Raw genomic sequence first — 15777 nt, forward strand, 5'->3', positions numbered from 1 at the left:
AAGAGACATCTGCACTCTGTGTTTGTTGCAGCATGTACACAATGGCCAAGATTTGGAAGCACCCTAAATGTCCATCAACAGACGAATAGATAAAGAAAATGTGGTACACATACACAATGGAGTACTATTCAGCCATAAAAAGAACAACATCCAGTCATTTGCAACAACACCAATGGAATTGGAGGTCATTATGTTAAGTGAAATAAGTCAGGCACAGAAACACAAACATCGCATGTTCTTGTTTGTTTGTAGGATCTAAAAATTAAAACAATTGAACACATGGAGATAGAGAATAGAGGAATGGTTACCAGAGGCTGGGAAGGGTAATAGGGCTCTCAGAGCCGGAGGGTGGGATAGTTACTGGGTACAAAAAAAAATGTTTGCATGAATGAATAAGGCCTAGTATTTGATAGTACAAGAAGGTAACTATGGTCAATAATAATTTAATTGTACATTTTAAAGTAACTAAAAGAGTATAATTGGATTGTTTGTAATACAAGAGATAAATGCTTGAGGGAATGGATACTCCATCTTCCGTGATGTCATTATTACACATTGTGTGATTGTATCAAAGCATCCCCGTAAATATATATACCTCCTATATACCCACAACAATTAAAAATTAAAAATATAAAAATAAATAAAAAATCATTGCCAAAGCTATCCCATGTGTTTTCTTCTAGGAGTTTTACAGTTTCAGGTCTTATGATTTTGTGTATTATCTAAGAGTAGTGCACAATTTAATTATTTTGCATGTGGATCTCGTTTAACCAATACCATTTATTGAGGGGAATGAATGTCTTCTCATTGTGTCTTCTTGGTGCCTTTGTTGACAATATACGCTTAGGTTTATGTTGGAGGCTCTCAATATTGTTCCATTGAACTCTGGGTCTGTTTTCATGCCAGTGGCATACTCATTGATTACTGTTGCTTTATAATGTAATTTGAAATAAGGAAGTATGGTATTTCCAACTTTTTTTCTTTCTTTCTTTCTTTCTTTCTTTCTTTCTTTTTTTTTTTTGAGACAAACTCTTGCTCTGTTGCCCAGGCTGGAGTGCAATGGCGCGATCTCAGCTCATTGCAACCTCCATCTCCCAGGTTCAAGCGATTCTCCTGCCTCAGTCTCCCGAGTAGCTGGAATTAAGGTGAGTGCCACAATACCCAACTGATTTTTTTATTTTTAGTAGAAACAGGGTTTCACCATGTTTGCCAGGCTGGTCTCAAACTCTTGACATCAGGTGATCCAGCCACCTTGGCCTCCCAAAGTGCTGGGATTACAGGCATGAGCCACCGTGCCCGGCCATTCTTTTTCAAATTTATTTTTAATTGACAAATAAACATTTTGTATTTATGGGGTACAATGTGATGTTTTGATATATGCATACTTTGTAGAAAGATTTAATCAAATTAATTAACATATCTATCATCTCACTAACTTACTATTTTTGTAGTGAGAATGTTAAAAATCTCCTCTTTTAGTAATTTTGAAATATTCAATACGTTGAAAATGTGACCAGACAACAGAAACCTTTTATTTTTATACACTTGTGAGACAAAATTTCAGAACCTGTGTGTACTTAAAAATACTTTTGGAAGTTGCTAATTGACACTAGATTTTTAAAATGAATCATAATTTCAGTTTAAAAATTGAGTTCTAACAAAACCAAAGAAATATTGTTCAGACCTATGTGACCTACATAGCTAAACTGCACTCTTTCTCGCCTGTAAGTCCAGTTATTTGTTTATTTTTTGGTTATTGCTGCTAAATTGTTGGTTCACACAAGTATATCACTGCCTTATGCATATTATTTCAGAGAAGTTTATAAATCTTAATGCTGTCTTGGTCCAATCTCGTCTCCTTCCTCTTTCTATAGTTTCTGATATATCTGAGTTATGTTCACTACAGTAGTTTTTTAAGTTGTTTTAAAATTTAATAATATCTTTACAATAAATCAAATTTGTAACTTTAAAATACAATTTAATTCTGTCACATAATGAGTGCTGAGGGTAGGAATTAAAGGTAAGTAGCTGGTTCTCACTCAGTAAAAGAAAGTGTGGAAAAAGACTCAACAGAGGATAGAAGGCAACACATTTACTTTTATTAATACCAATAAATTGCTCCTTACTATAATATTTTAAAAATATTCTTCCCTCTTGAACCCAATGCTTTATTTGTGGCCTGCATTTCCTTGCTATCTGATAGCATCATACATCATTACCTAACAGGTGCATTAGCCAAATACAAGGAAAGCCAGATTTTCTTTCCAGTGCTCCTTCAGTTATGCCACTTGCTGTGATAGAGGCCATGAAATGGGAGGGGCTGATGATTATCCAAGTAGCAGGTGAGCAGGAGAGCAGGTGGGGAGGAAATGGCTTTTTAAAGTAGCTGCAGTAGGAAAACACCATGGGCGTAGTCCCAGCTGAAGAAGACAATGGGAGGAGGTGGCAAGCATAAAATAGCACCTGGAGAGCTCAATTAGTGATAGGCAAGTGTTTGCCCTTGGAGATTCAACACAGTGGGAATGAGATTACAGTATTTATGACTCTGAAACCAAGAATCAGTAGTATGCAAAAATCTAACCAGGGGATCAGGCAGTGGTTACTAGGAATATCACTGCCGCCTCAACGGGACCTTAAGCACTAGACAGTGGGCTAGAAATAATTTCCTGCCCATAGCAATGGGTGTGAGACATGGAGTATGTGTCAGGAAGCCAACACAACAACTTAGGCTCAAACAATAAACAGGGAGCCAATGTCCAGAATGGGATTAAAATGTAAGGGTTGTGATTTCTGAATAAAAAAGAAATTGCTAAGGAAGTTCAAAAGGGGTCTGCATTAAGATAAATTGAGATCAAAGCCCATAGTGCTGGGCTGGGACTCCATCAGGATCCTTCCTGCAGCTGCAAGGTGCCTGAGTCTCAGATGAGGCTGTAACACGGGTAGAGGACAAGGGCTCCCCAGGAACCCTTTTTTGCACTCTCTTGCGAGCACTGACCATCTGCCAATCCACAGTTTTCTCCTGTGATCCTTTTGCTATTCTGGGTCTTCTCATTGCTTCTATAAAATATTCTTCAAATGTATTAACTAAGAGGTTTTTTCTTCTGAAAAAAAGTCCCAGCATGTTGTTTGTTACTTTTATATGCTTATTCTGTTCAACAAAATAATCTTATTTCAAAAAATTTGCTGACTCTCAATTCAGTTTTTAATTCCAGAATTGACATTTTAAAGTTGTACTGAAAACATTTCCAAAGGCTTTGGGATTTATAAAAATATTTATGAAATACGAATAACATCTCTCTTTACTCACAAAAATGAATAGTAAGTGTACCCTAATGTAAAAATATAACTTTTTTTTTACTATGTTGATATTAACTTTTTGAATATTGAATGGTTCTTTAATTCTATTGTACTTTTTAAATGCTTTTAATTCTGATTATTTTATTTAATTACATGTATTGATGGCCTATCATATAGTGGCGTAGTAAGTAGACTTAATGATAGACACAATAATAAATAATATATGACCTAGGAAAGTGTCTTAGTCTGCTAAAGCTACCATAACAAAATACCACAGACTGTGTAGCTTACACAACAGAAATTCATTTTTCACAGTTGTGGGGCTAGAAATCCAAGATCAAAAGGTTGGACAATTTGGATCCTGGTGAGGGCTCTCTTCCTGACTTGCAGATGGCTGCCTTCTTGCTGAGTCCTCACATGGCCTTTCCAAGAGACAGAGAGACAGAGAGAGAGAGAGAGAGAGAGAATAGAACTACTGTGTGCCTCCTTATAAGGACACCAGTCCTATCAGATCAGGGTTCCACCACTATCACTTCCTTTGACTTTAATTACTTCTGTAAAGGCCCCAACTATCACATTGAGGGATAAGGCCTCAACATACACATTTCGGAGGTAGACAAACGCTCAGTTCATAACATAAGGTTAATCATACATTCCTGTTTACCTAAGAAAGTTCTGAATGCTGTGAATATTAATCTGAATTAATTATTAAAAGGACACTTCTCCTTTCACTATGAGAATTGACCTGATGTGCATGATAAATTAAAGTCTCTCCAGACCAAGGCTTCAAGGATTTCAGAGAAGAAGAAGAGCCAATAAAACACACATCAATAGGCTTAATAGAAAAGTTCTGAAAATAGTGTGAGGTCCCATGCAACCAGCTGAATGACATGTTGAGTCAGCTCAACACTTCCGAACCCACTCTTCTTGTTGGTGATTAGGATTAACTTGACTGCACCGTCTAGCTTTGAGGATTAAGCCACAGCATGTGAAAGCTCACAGCAGCCCTGGCACACAGCCGGCATGCAGCACTCCATCATTTGTTTCTTGTGGAGAGTCTTTTCAGTCAGGATGGATCAGAGAAGACTTGTAAAAGATGTAGCTCTTGCTAAGCCTTGAGGTGTGAGTAGACATTTGCTGAGCAGAAAATGAGCAGATCAGAGTGGAAAAACCAGCAACAAGGACAACGGAGTGATGACAGAGAGAGTAGAAAGACTTTAGCAAGGATTCGGGGCCCTCAAGTAGTCTGGTGCTCAGACTGGTGTAGGAGGGAGAAAGGGCAGATTAGTCTATTCCACTTTGCTTTCCAAGGGAAGCAAAGATGGAGATCAAATTCTGAGGACTTAGGCATTGTATCTGAGTTGGGACTGTATTCTGTGTGTAATGTAGGAGCACCTCAAGCTCTGAAGGAAAGTTACATAGCCAAACTGAAGTTTTTTAAAAAAATTACTCCTACAGAAATATGTTGAACAGATTAGACTTGGGAAAAATCACTGGTAGAGAGAAAAACTATAAGGAGATTTATAATTTTCTTTCTTATTTTTGGCAATTGTAATAAAGTTTTGAGACACTTTTTTGTGCAGTGTTTGTGTTGTTTTTAATTTCAGAGAATCTTTTCTTAGAGAATTGTATTATGAAGAGTGGAATAGACAGGAATACTTAAAACCACACAAAGCTTTCTTAAGCTTCTCTTACATGAGCACAAAACACAAGCTAAATAAATGACCTGTTATCCTTTATGATCCAGGACAGTGTAGTAAACTCTAAAACTTCACAGTCTCATCTTAAGGACTTAAAATTCAAAAAATAAATAAATAAATAAGAAAAAGGAAACATCTCATTCTCACAAGTCTTGTGTTCTATAAATATCAACCTTGGAAAGAAATTAGGTTATTAATTAATTAAATAAATATTAGATAATTTGTATATTATACAGTGTGAGAAATAAAAATTCTCTATATTTTGATTATGTGCATATTTTATGCATAGAAAAGACAAGACATTTGTATACCAATTTGAGTGGTTGAGTTCATACGTTATTTGTATTTTTCATGAAGAGAGTTTCACTTACCTTATTTTATTTATATTTTAAAAATTTCTTCTGGCCAGGTGCGGTGGCTCACACCTATAATTTTGACATTTTGAGAGGCTGAGACAGGTAGATCACTTGAGGTCAGGCATTCGAGACCAGCATGGCCAACATGATGAAACCCTGTCTCTACTAAAAATACAAAAATTAGCTGGGCGTGGTGGCTGGCACCTGTAATCCAAGCTACTCAGGAGGCTGAGGCAGGAGAATCACTTGAACCTGGGAGGCGGAAGTTGCAGTCCTCTGAGATCGCATCATTGCACTCCAGCCTGGGTGATGAGCAAGACTCTTAAAATAATAAATAAAATTTCTTTATTATTTTTTACTTTTAAACTGACAGATAAAATTATATGTATTTATTGTGTGCAACATGATGTCTTGAAGTGTATATCGTATATGCATTGCGGAATGATTCAATCTAGCTAATGAGCATGCATCACCTCACATGTGATCATTTGTGTGCTGAGAACACTTTATATCCACCCCCTTAGCATTTTTCAAGACTGCAACACAAGATTAACTATGGTGGCTATGGTACACAGTAGATCTCTTGAACTTATTCCTCTTAAATCATTGCAATTTTGTATCCTTTGACCAACATCTCCCCAACTCCCCCACCCCCAACCACGAATCCCCTTGTAACCAGTATTCTATTCTCTGCTTTTATATCAGTTTTCTTAGATTCTACATGAGTGAGATCATATGGTATTTGTCCTTCTGTGCCTGGCGTATTTCACTTAATATAATACTCTTCTTTGTGGTTATCTTTCCTAACAATGCATTGCTGTACACTTAGGGCCATTTTAAAATACAAATGTGGAAATCTACTGAGCAATTTATTTTCAAAACGAGTTCATATGGTAACCAAAACCATTTCTGATGGTAAAATTTGTGCACAATTTGAAACCAAATCACCAAATTATTATTTGTTAAAGTTAGTATTCAGACAAACACATAGTAGATTATAGGAATAGATCATTTTCCTCTCTTTTCTTCTTTAGCCTTAGCCATTGTCAGAAATAGGATCCAATAAGAAAAGTCCAGGTATGAGGAGATTTGTCTTTACATGCATAGGTGAGTGGGCACATTTGGAATCAAAGGCAATGTTCTAAAGTTCTGAAGATGAGACCGTGATGTTAAGACTAGAGTTTACCGTACTGACGTGGATCATAAAGGATGAGAGGTCATTTATCTAGCTTGTGTTTTATCTATATGTAAACAAATCTCAATAAGGATTTGTAAAACTGGGCCGGGCGCGGTGGCGCAAGCCTGTAATCCCAGCACTTTGGGAGGCCGAGACGGGCGGATCACAAGGTCAGGAGATCGAGACCACAGTGAAACCCCGTCTCTACTAAAAATACAAAAAATTAGCCGGGCGTGGTGGCGGGCGCCTGTAGTCCCAGCTACTCAGGAGGCTGAGGCAGGAGAATGGCGGGAACCCGGGAGGCGGAGCTTGCAGTGAGCCGAGATCGCGCCACTGCACTCCAGCCTGGGCAACAGCGTGAGACTCCGTCTCAAAAAAAAAAAAAAAGGATTTGTAAAACCATTTTTGTAAAAGCTATAATAAATACTTTTGAGAAAAAATTGTTTAGCAGAATTGTTTTAGTAAGTTAAAGAATTTAAAATAATTAGAGAACGGAAAGTTGCAAAGTTGAACTTATTTTGGATAACACTTTTATTCTCTACACTCAAGCTTTGAAAGCTAAAACTCTGTTGCTTCGTAGGTTACTTGGAATTGATTGAACTGTTAAGACGTAAGTTTGTTCTGTGAGACACAGGGATGCAAAGGAATTCAGATTTCAGGTTTTTAGAGGAAACCACATTGGGTTCTATAAGACAGAAACAAAGAAATGAGAAGGAACAAAGGAAAAGCCAGAGGCAGGAAGGGGTTGCAGGAAGACAGGAAGATGAGTGTGAAGGAATATGACCATCTCTATTATAATTTTGCTCTCTTATTTACTGTAACTGATGTGTGTCAGTCCAAATCTTTTTCTCATATGAAAAGAATCAACATTACAGTGTTTTAGCATAACTAAGTGATTCTACTTAACTTTAATTATGTGACAGCAGAGTTGTAGAGCAATGGCTTGAAAAGACAGGCAACACTAATAGCATTTGTTGTAGCCTGAGAAACATAAAAAATTGGGAGGGCTGTGCTGCAGCTCTTAATATCTTTCCTGGTGCAACATTATAAGTCACACATAGGAAAACGTATCCACCTAAAAATATGCATTTGAAGAAAAGTTTGAACGAATTAAATACTTGATCAAATACAGGCCAGGTGCGGTGGCTCAAGCCTGTAATCTAAACACTTTGGGAAGCCAAGGCAGGTGGATCACTTGAGGTCAGGAGTTCAAGACCAGTCTGGCCTACATGGTGAAACTCCTTCTCTACTAAAAATACAAATATTATCTCGGTATGGTGTCAGGTGCCTGTAACCCGAGCTACTTGGGAAGCTGGGTCAGGAGAATCACTTGAACGCAGGAGGCGGAGGTTACAGTGAGCTGAGATCACGCCACTGCACTCTAGCCTGGGCAACAAGAGCAAAACTTGGTCTCAAAAAAAAAAAAAAAAAAAAAAAAATTAATAAAACTTTTTTTACACAATCAGTTTATTTAGTCAGATATTCTTCTCCTCCTCTGCTGCAAATTTTTCACATTAGCCCCAATGACTTCCTCTCAATATTAACCAGAGGGTTATTTAAGAGAGTGTGTGTTTTTTAATTGTTATTATTTTGTAAATTTTCATGTAATTTGTTTTATGTTTATAGTAGCAACATCAACTTCTATTCATTGTGGTTAGATACATTGAATTGCATTATTTCTGTGTTGGGGATTTTGAAGATTATTGTTATTCTTGGGAAATGGTTAGTTTTGAAACCCTTTTGAGCATTCAAATACTATTTAATATCTCAGTCTAGAGTGTGTATTTTTAATAAATAAGTACAAATTAATAGAACTAGAACTAGTCTTTTTGGTCCATTGGTGACTTACAGGAATCTTAACATCTTACGTTATTATGTTATTATTCACATTCGAGTCAATATTCCTATACAATGAAAAGAGAAGTTGTATTATATCCTTCAGTATTCTGCTTGAAGGTGATCAGATTTTCACTGTAGACTCTATGCCATCAATATAAAATAACCTTTTTGTCCTTTTGATTTTCTTTTGCCTTGAATTTTTCTTTATCAGATATTAATATTGCTTTATTTCCCTTTTCATTTTCCAGCGAAGTTTAGTCCATCTCAATTTTTTATTAAAGATTTATTTTTCATGAGTATGTGTGTTTCTAAACCTAACTTTTAAAAGAATAGGGAACAGAAAAATATATATATATGTATATAATCACATGTATTCTCAGATCCAGATACAGACTATTAAAATTGTATATGCAGCCTTTTAAGCTGTAGGAAGATGATACAATCCTGAAAAAAAGTGACAATAGGATTGTTTTATGGCCTTCAGGTGACTATGTATGTATTATAGAAATGAGTTCAATGAAATTGCAGGATAAACAGCTTTTCTTTATGCCAGCCAGGCGTTCAGCCCTCGATCTTGACACACTATGGTTCCTTCCACACCATGAGCTGCCTCATGCACAGGCAGGTGATCTCCCGCCGCCTCCCCTTTGCCTTCGTCTTGTCTTGGCTAACCTTCAGTCCCAAGGTGCACTCACTGGTCCTGCAATCTGTTTTTAGGCGGTCAGCCCATGCTGGTACAAGAAGATGGATAGGGCCGATTTGTAAGGAATTGTGAGTCCTGCATACCAAAAAGATCTCTAGAAGGAATTTGGAGGCTTGGTAGGTCAGGTCCTTGGAGCCAAGTCATATAGCCTGAAGCACCAGGCCTAGAGCAGGGACCCCTCTTGCCACATTTCTAAAGACAGTACTGATACTAATGACCAAAACACAAACAAAAAACACAACTTTATAAGGATAATGGAATAACTGGCAGATTGATACGGACTACAAAAACAGCAACTTCCAGGTAATACATTGAATAGGAAATATGCACCTTTATGAATGACTTAAGTGAATGGACATGCCTTGTTTTGTTTTTTATAGCAGTGGTCAATATTTTAAAGATTGGCGAATAATATCTGAAATAGCTAGGAATTTAAATCATAAAAAGTTAAAAGGGCAAGTCAAATTCTAAGAACTGACATCTGTTTTAAATTAATCGGGGAGTGATTCTGATGATTATTACTGTTTTTATATTTATGTTTTTTTTAATTTATTTCAGTAAGTTTTTGGGGAACGGGTGGTGTTTGGTTATTTGAATAAGTTCTTCAGTGGTGATTTCTGAGATTTTGGTGCACCCATCACTTGAGCAGTGTACACTGTACCCAATGTGTGGTCTTTTATCCCTCACCCTCCTCCCACTCTTTCCCGTGAGTCCCCAAAGTTCATTGTATCATTATTATGCCTCTGTGTCCTCATAGCTTACCTCCCACTTAGGAGTGAGAACATACAATGTTTGGTTTTCCATTCCTGAGTTACTTCACTCAGAATAATGGAATCTCCAATTCCATTCAGGCTGCTGCAAATTCTATTATTTCAATTCCTCAGAATACTGAGTAGTATTCTATGGTGTGTATATGTGTGTATTTTCTTTATCCACTTGTTGATTGATGAGCATTTGGGCTGGTTCCACATTTTTGCAATTGTGAATTGTGCTGCTATAAACATGTGTGTGCAAGTATCTTTTTTATATAATGACTTCTTTTCCTCTAGGTAGAGATACCCAGGAGTGGGGTTGCTGGATCAAATGGTAGATCTACTTTAAGGAATCACCACACTGTTTTCTATCATGGCTGTACTAGTTTACATTCCCACCAACAGTGTAGAAGTGTTCCCTTTTCACCACATTTCCACCAACATCTATAATTTTTTTATTATGGCCATCCTTGCAGGAATAAGGTGGTATCGCATTGTGGTTTCGATTTGCATTTCCTTGATAATTAGTGATGTTGAGCATTTTTTCATTTGTTTGTTGGCCATTTGTATATCTTCTTTTGAGAATTGTCTATTCATGCCCTTAGCCCACTTTTTTGATGGGATTGTTTGTTTTCTTCTCACTGATCGAGTTCCTTGTAGATTCTGGATATTAGTCCTTCATCAGAAGTATAGATTGCAAAGACTTTTCTCTCACTCTGTGGATTGTCTGTTTACTCTGCTAATTAATTCTCTTGCTATGTAGAAGCCTTTTAGTTTAATTAAGTCCCATCTCTTTATCTTTGTTTTTTGTTTTATGGTTTTGCTTTTGACATTTGCTTTTGGGTTCTTGGCCATGAAGTCTTTGCCTAAGCCAGTGTCTAGAAGGATTTTTCCAATGTTATCTTCCAGACTTTTTATGATTTTTGGTCTTAGATTTAAGTCTTTTATCCATCTTGAGTTCATTTTTGTATAGAATGAGAGATGAGGATCCAGTTTCATTTTTCCATTCATGGCTTGCCAATTATGGTAGCACCATTTGTTAAATAGGGTGTCCTTTCTCCACTTCCAATTTTCATTTGCTCTGCTGAAGATCAGTTGACTGTAAGTATTTGGCTATATTTCTGGGTTCTCCATTCTGTTTCATTGGTCTATATGCCTATTTTTATACCAGTACCATGCTCTTTTGCCGACTATGGCCTTAGAATATAGTTTGAATTTGAGTAATATAATGCTTCCAGGTTTGTTCCTTTTGCTCAGTCTTGCTTTGGCTCTACAGGCTCTTTTGGTTTCCATATGAACTTTAAGATTGCTTTATCTAGTTATCTGAAGAATGATGGTGGTTTTTTTTTTTTTTTTTTTAATTTGAGACAGAGTCTCGCTTTATCACCCATGCTGGAGTACGCTGGAGTGATCTTGGCTCACTGCAACCTCCACCTGCCAAGTTCAAGCAATTCTTCTACCTCGGCCTCCAAGTAACTGGGATTATAGATGGGTTTTCACCATGTTGGTCAGACTGATCTTGAACTCCTGACCTCAAGCAATTCACCCACCTTGGCCTCCCAAAGTGCTGGGATTACAGGCATGAGCCACTGCACCTGGCCAATGATGGTGGTATTTTTATGGGAATTGCATTGAATTCGTAGATTGCTTTTGGCAGTAGGGTCATTTTCACAATGTTGTTTCTACCTATTCATGAGCATGGGATGTATTTCCATTTGTTTGTGTCATCTATAGCAATCTTTTACCTCTTTAATTAAGTATATTCCTAAGTATTTTTTTTTTTTTGCAGCTATCATAAAAGGGGTCGAATTTTTTATTTGATTCTCAGCTTGGTCGCTGTTGGTGTGTAGCAGAGTTACTGATTTGTGTACATTAATTTTGTATCCTGTATTTTGCTGAATTCATTTAGCACTTCTAGGAGCTTTTTGGATGAGTCTTTAGAGTTTTCTAGGTATACAGTCATGTCACCAGCAAACAGTGACAGTCTGACTTCCTCATTACTGATTTGGATGCCCTTTATTTATTTCTCTTGTCTGATTGCTCTGGCTAGGACTTCCAGTAATATGTTGAACAGAAGTGGTGAAAGTAGGCATCCTTGTCTTGTTTCAATTCTCAGGGGGAATGCTTTCAACTTTTCCCCATTCAGTATAATGTTGGCTGTGGGTTTGTTATAGATGGCTTTTATTACCTTAAGGTATGTCCTTACTATGTCAATTTTGCTAAGGGTTTTAATCATAAAGATATGTTGGGGTTTTTTCAAATGCTTTTTCTGCATCTATTGAGATGATCATGTGATTTTTGCTTTTAATTCTGTTTGTATAGTGTAGCACATTTATTGACTTGCAAATGTTAAACCATCCCTGCATTCCTGGCATGATACCCACTTGATTGTGGTGGATTATCTTTTTGGTATGCTGTTAGATTCTGTTAGCTAGTATTTTATTGAGGATTTTTGCATCTATGTTCCTCAGAGATATTGGTCTGTGGTTTCTTTTTTTTTGTTATGTCCTGGTTTTTGGTATTAGGGTGATAATAACTTCATGGAATAGTTTAGGGAGGATTCCCTCTTTCTCTATGTTTTAGAATAATGTCAATAGGGGTTGGTCCCAATTTTTCTTTGAATGCCTGTTAAAATTCGGATGTGAATCCATCTAGTGCTGGACGTTTATCTGGTGGTAACTTTTTAATTAACTTTTCAATCTTGCTGCTTGTTATTGGTCTGTTGAGAGTTTCTATTTCTTCCTGGTTTAATCTAGGAGGATTGTATATTTCCAGGAATTTTGTCTAGTTCATGCACATAAAGGTGTTCATAGTGGCCTTGAATGACCTTTTATATGTCTGTGGTATTGGTTGTAGTATCTCCCATTTTATTTCTAAATGAGCTATTTATCTTATCCCTTTTTTCTTTTTTATTATACTTTAAGTTCTAGGGTGCATGTGCACAACATGCAGGTTTGTTACATATGTATACATGTGCCATGTTGGTGTGCTGTGCCCATTAATTCATCATTTACATTAGGTATATCTCCTAATGCTATCCCTCCCCCCTCCCCACAATAGGACACAGTGTATGATGTTCCCCTTCCTGTGTCCAAGTGATCTCATTGTTCAATTTCCACCTATGAGTGAGAACATGCAGTATTTGGTTTTCTGTTCTTGCGATACTTTGCTGAGAATGATGGTTTCAGGCTGCATCCATGTCCCTACAAAGGACATGAACTCATACTTTTTTATGGCTGCATAGTATTCCATGGTGTATATGTGCCACATTTTCTTAATCCAGTCTATCACTGATGGACATTTGGGTTGATTCCAAGTCTTTGCTATTGTGAATAGTGCTGCAATAAACATATGTGTGCATATGTCTTTATAGCAGCATGACTTATACTCCTTTGAGTGTATCCCTGGTAATGGGATGACTGGGTCAAATGGTATTTCTAGTTCTAGATCCTTGAGGAATCACCACACTGTCTTCCACAATGGCTGAACTAGTGTACAGTCCCACCAACAGTGTAAAAGCATTCCTATTTCTCCACATCCTCTCCAGCACCTGTTGTTTCCTGATTTTTTAATGATTGGCATTCTAACTGGTGTGAGATGGTATCTCATTGTGGTTTTGATCTGCATTTCTCTGATGGTGAGTGACGATGAGCATTTTTTCATGTGTCTGTTGACTGCATGAATGTCTTCTTTTGAGAAGTGTCTGTTCATATCCTTTGCTCACTTTTTGATGGGGTTGTTTGTTTTTTCCTTGTAAATTTCTTTGAGTTCTTTGTAGGTTCTGGATATTAGCCCTTTGTCAGATGAGTAGATTGCAAAAATTTTCTCCCATTCTGTAGGTTGCCTGTTCACTCTGATGATAGTTTCTTTTGTTGTGTAGGAGCTCTTTAGTTTAATTGGATCTCATTTGTCAGTTTTGACTTTTGTTTCCATTGCTTTTGGTGTTTTAGACATGAAGTCCTTGCCCATGCCTATGTCCTGAATGGTATTGCCTAGGTTTTCTTCTAGGGTTTTTATGGTTTTAGGTCTAACATTTAAGTCTCTAATCTATCTTGAATTAATTTTTGTATAAGGAGTAAGGAAAGGATCCAGTTTCAGCTCTCTACTTATGGCTAGCCAGTTTTCACAGCACTATTTATTAAATAGGGAATCCTTTCCCCATTTCTTGTGTTTGTCAGGTTTGTCAAAGAGCACATAGTTGTACATGTGTGGAATTATTTCTGAGGGCTCTGTTCTGTTCCATTAGTCTATATCTCTGTTTTAGTACCAGTACCATGCTGTTTTGTTACTGTAGTATAGTTGAAGTCAGGTAGTGTGATGCCTCCAGCTTTGTTCTTTGGGCTTAGGACTGCCTTGGCAATGCAGGCTCTTTTTTGGTTCCATATGAACTTTAAAGTATTTTTTTCCAATTCTGTGAAGAAAGTCATTGGTAACTTAATAGGGATGGCATGGAATCTATAAATTACCTTGGGCAGTACGGCCATTTTCACGATATTGATTCTTCCTATGCATGAGCATGGAATGTTCTTCCATTTGTTTGTGTCCTCTTTTATTTCATTGAGCAGTGGTTTGTAGTTCTCCTTGATGAAGTCCTTCACATCCCTTGTAAGTTGGATTCCTAGGTATTTTATTCTCTTTGAAGCAATTGTGAATGGGAGTTCACTGATGATTTGGCTCTCTGTTCGTCTGTTATTGGTGTATAAGAATGCTAGTGACTAATGAACATTGATTTTGCATCCTGCGACATTGCTGAAGTTGCTTATCAGCTTAAGGAGATTTTGGGCTGAAACAATGGGGTTTTCTAAATATAAAATCATGTCATCTGCAAACAGGGAGTATTTGACTTCCTCTTTTCCTAATTGAATACCCTTTATTTCTTTCTCTTGCCTGATTGCTCTGGCCTGAACTTCCAACACTATGTTGAATAGGAGTGGTGAGAGAGGGCATCCCTGTCTTATGCCTGTTTTCAAGGGGAAGGCTTCCAGTTTTTGCCCATTCAGTATGATATTGGCTGTGGGTTTGTCATAAATAGCTTTTATTATTTTGAGATATATTCCATCATATCTCGAGGAAGATCTACCAAACAAATGGAAAACAAAAAAAGGCAGGAGTTGCAATCCTACTCTGATAAAACAGACTTTAAACCAACAAAGATCAAAAGATACAATGAAGGCCATTACATAATGGTAAAAGGATCAATTCAACAAGCAGAGTTAACTACACTAAATATATATGTACCCAATACAGGAGCACCTAGATTCATAAAGCAAGTCCTTAGAGACTTACAAAGAGACTTAGACTCCCAGACAATAATAATGGGAGACTTTAACACCCCGCTGTCAACATTAGACAGATCATCGAGATAGAAAGGTATCAAGGATATCCAGGAATTGAACTCAACTCTGCACCAAGCAGACCTAATAGACATCTACAGAACTCTCCACCCCAAATCAACAGAATATACATTCTTCTCAGCACCACATTGCACTTACTCCAAAATTGACCACATATTTGGAAGTAAAGCACTCCTCAGCAAATGTAAAAGAACAGAAATTATAACAAACTGTCTCTCAGACCACAGTGCAATCAAACTAGAACTCAGGACTAAGAAACTCAATCAAAACCGCTCAACTACGTGGAAACTGAATAACCTGCTCCTGAATGACTACTGGGTGCATAACGAAATGAAGGCAGAAATAAAGATGTTCTTTGAAACCAATGAGAACAAAGATACAACATACCAGAATCTCCGGGACACATTTAAAGCAGTGTGTAGAGGGAAATTTATAGCACTAAATGCCCACAAGAGAAAGCAGGAAAGATCTAAAATCGACACCCTAAAATCACAATTAAAAGAACTAGAGAAGCAAGAGCAAACACATCCAAAAGCTAGCAGAAGGCAGGAAATAACTAAGATCAGAGAAGAACTGAAGGAGATAGATACAGAAAAATC

This window comes from Macaca nemestrina, chromosome 4 (genome assembly GCF_043159975.1).
Source record: "Macaca nemestrina isolate mMacNem1 chromosome 4, mMacNem.hap1, whole genome shotgun sequence".
Lineage (NCBI taxonomy): Eukaryota > Metazoa > Chordata > Mammalia > Primates > Cercopithecidae > Macaca > Macaca nemestrina.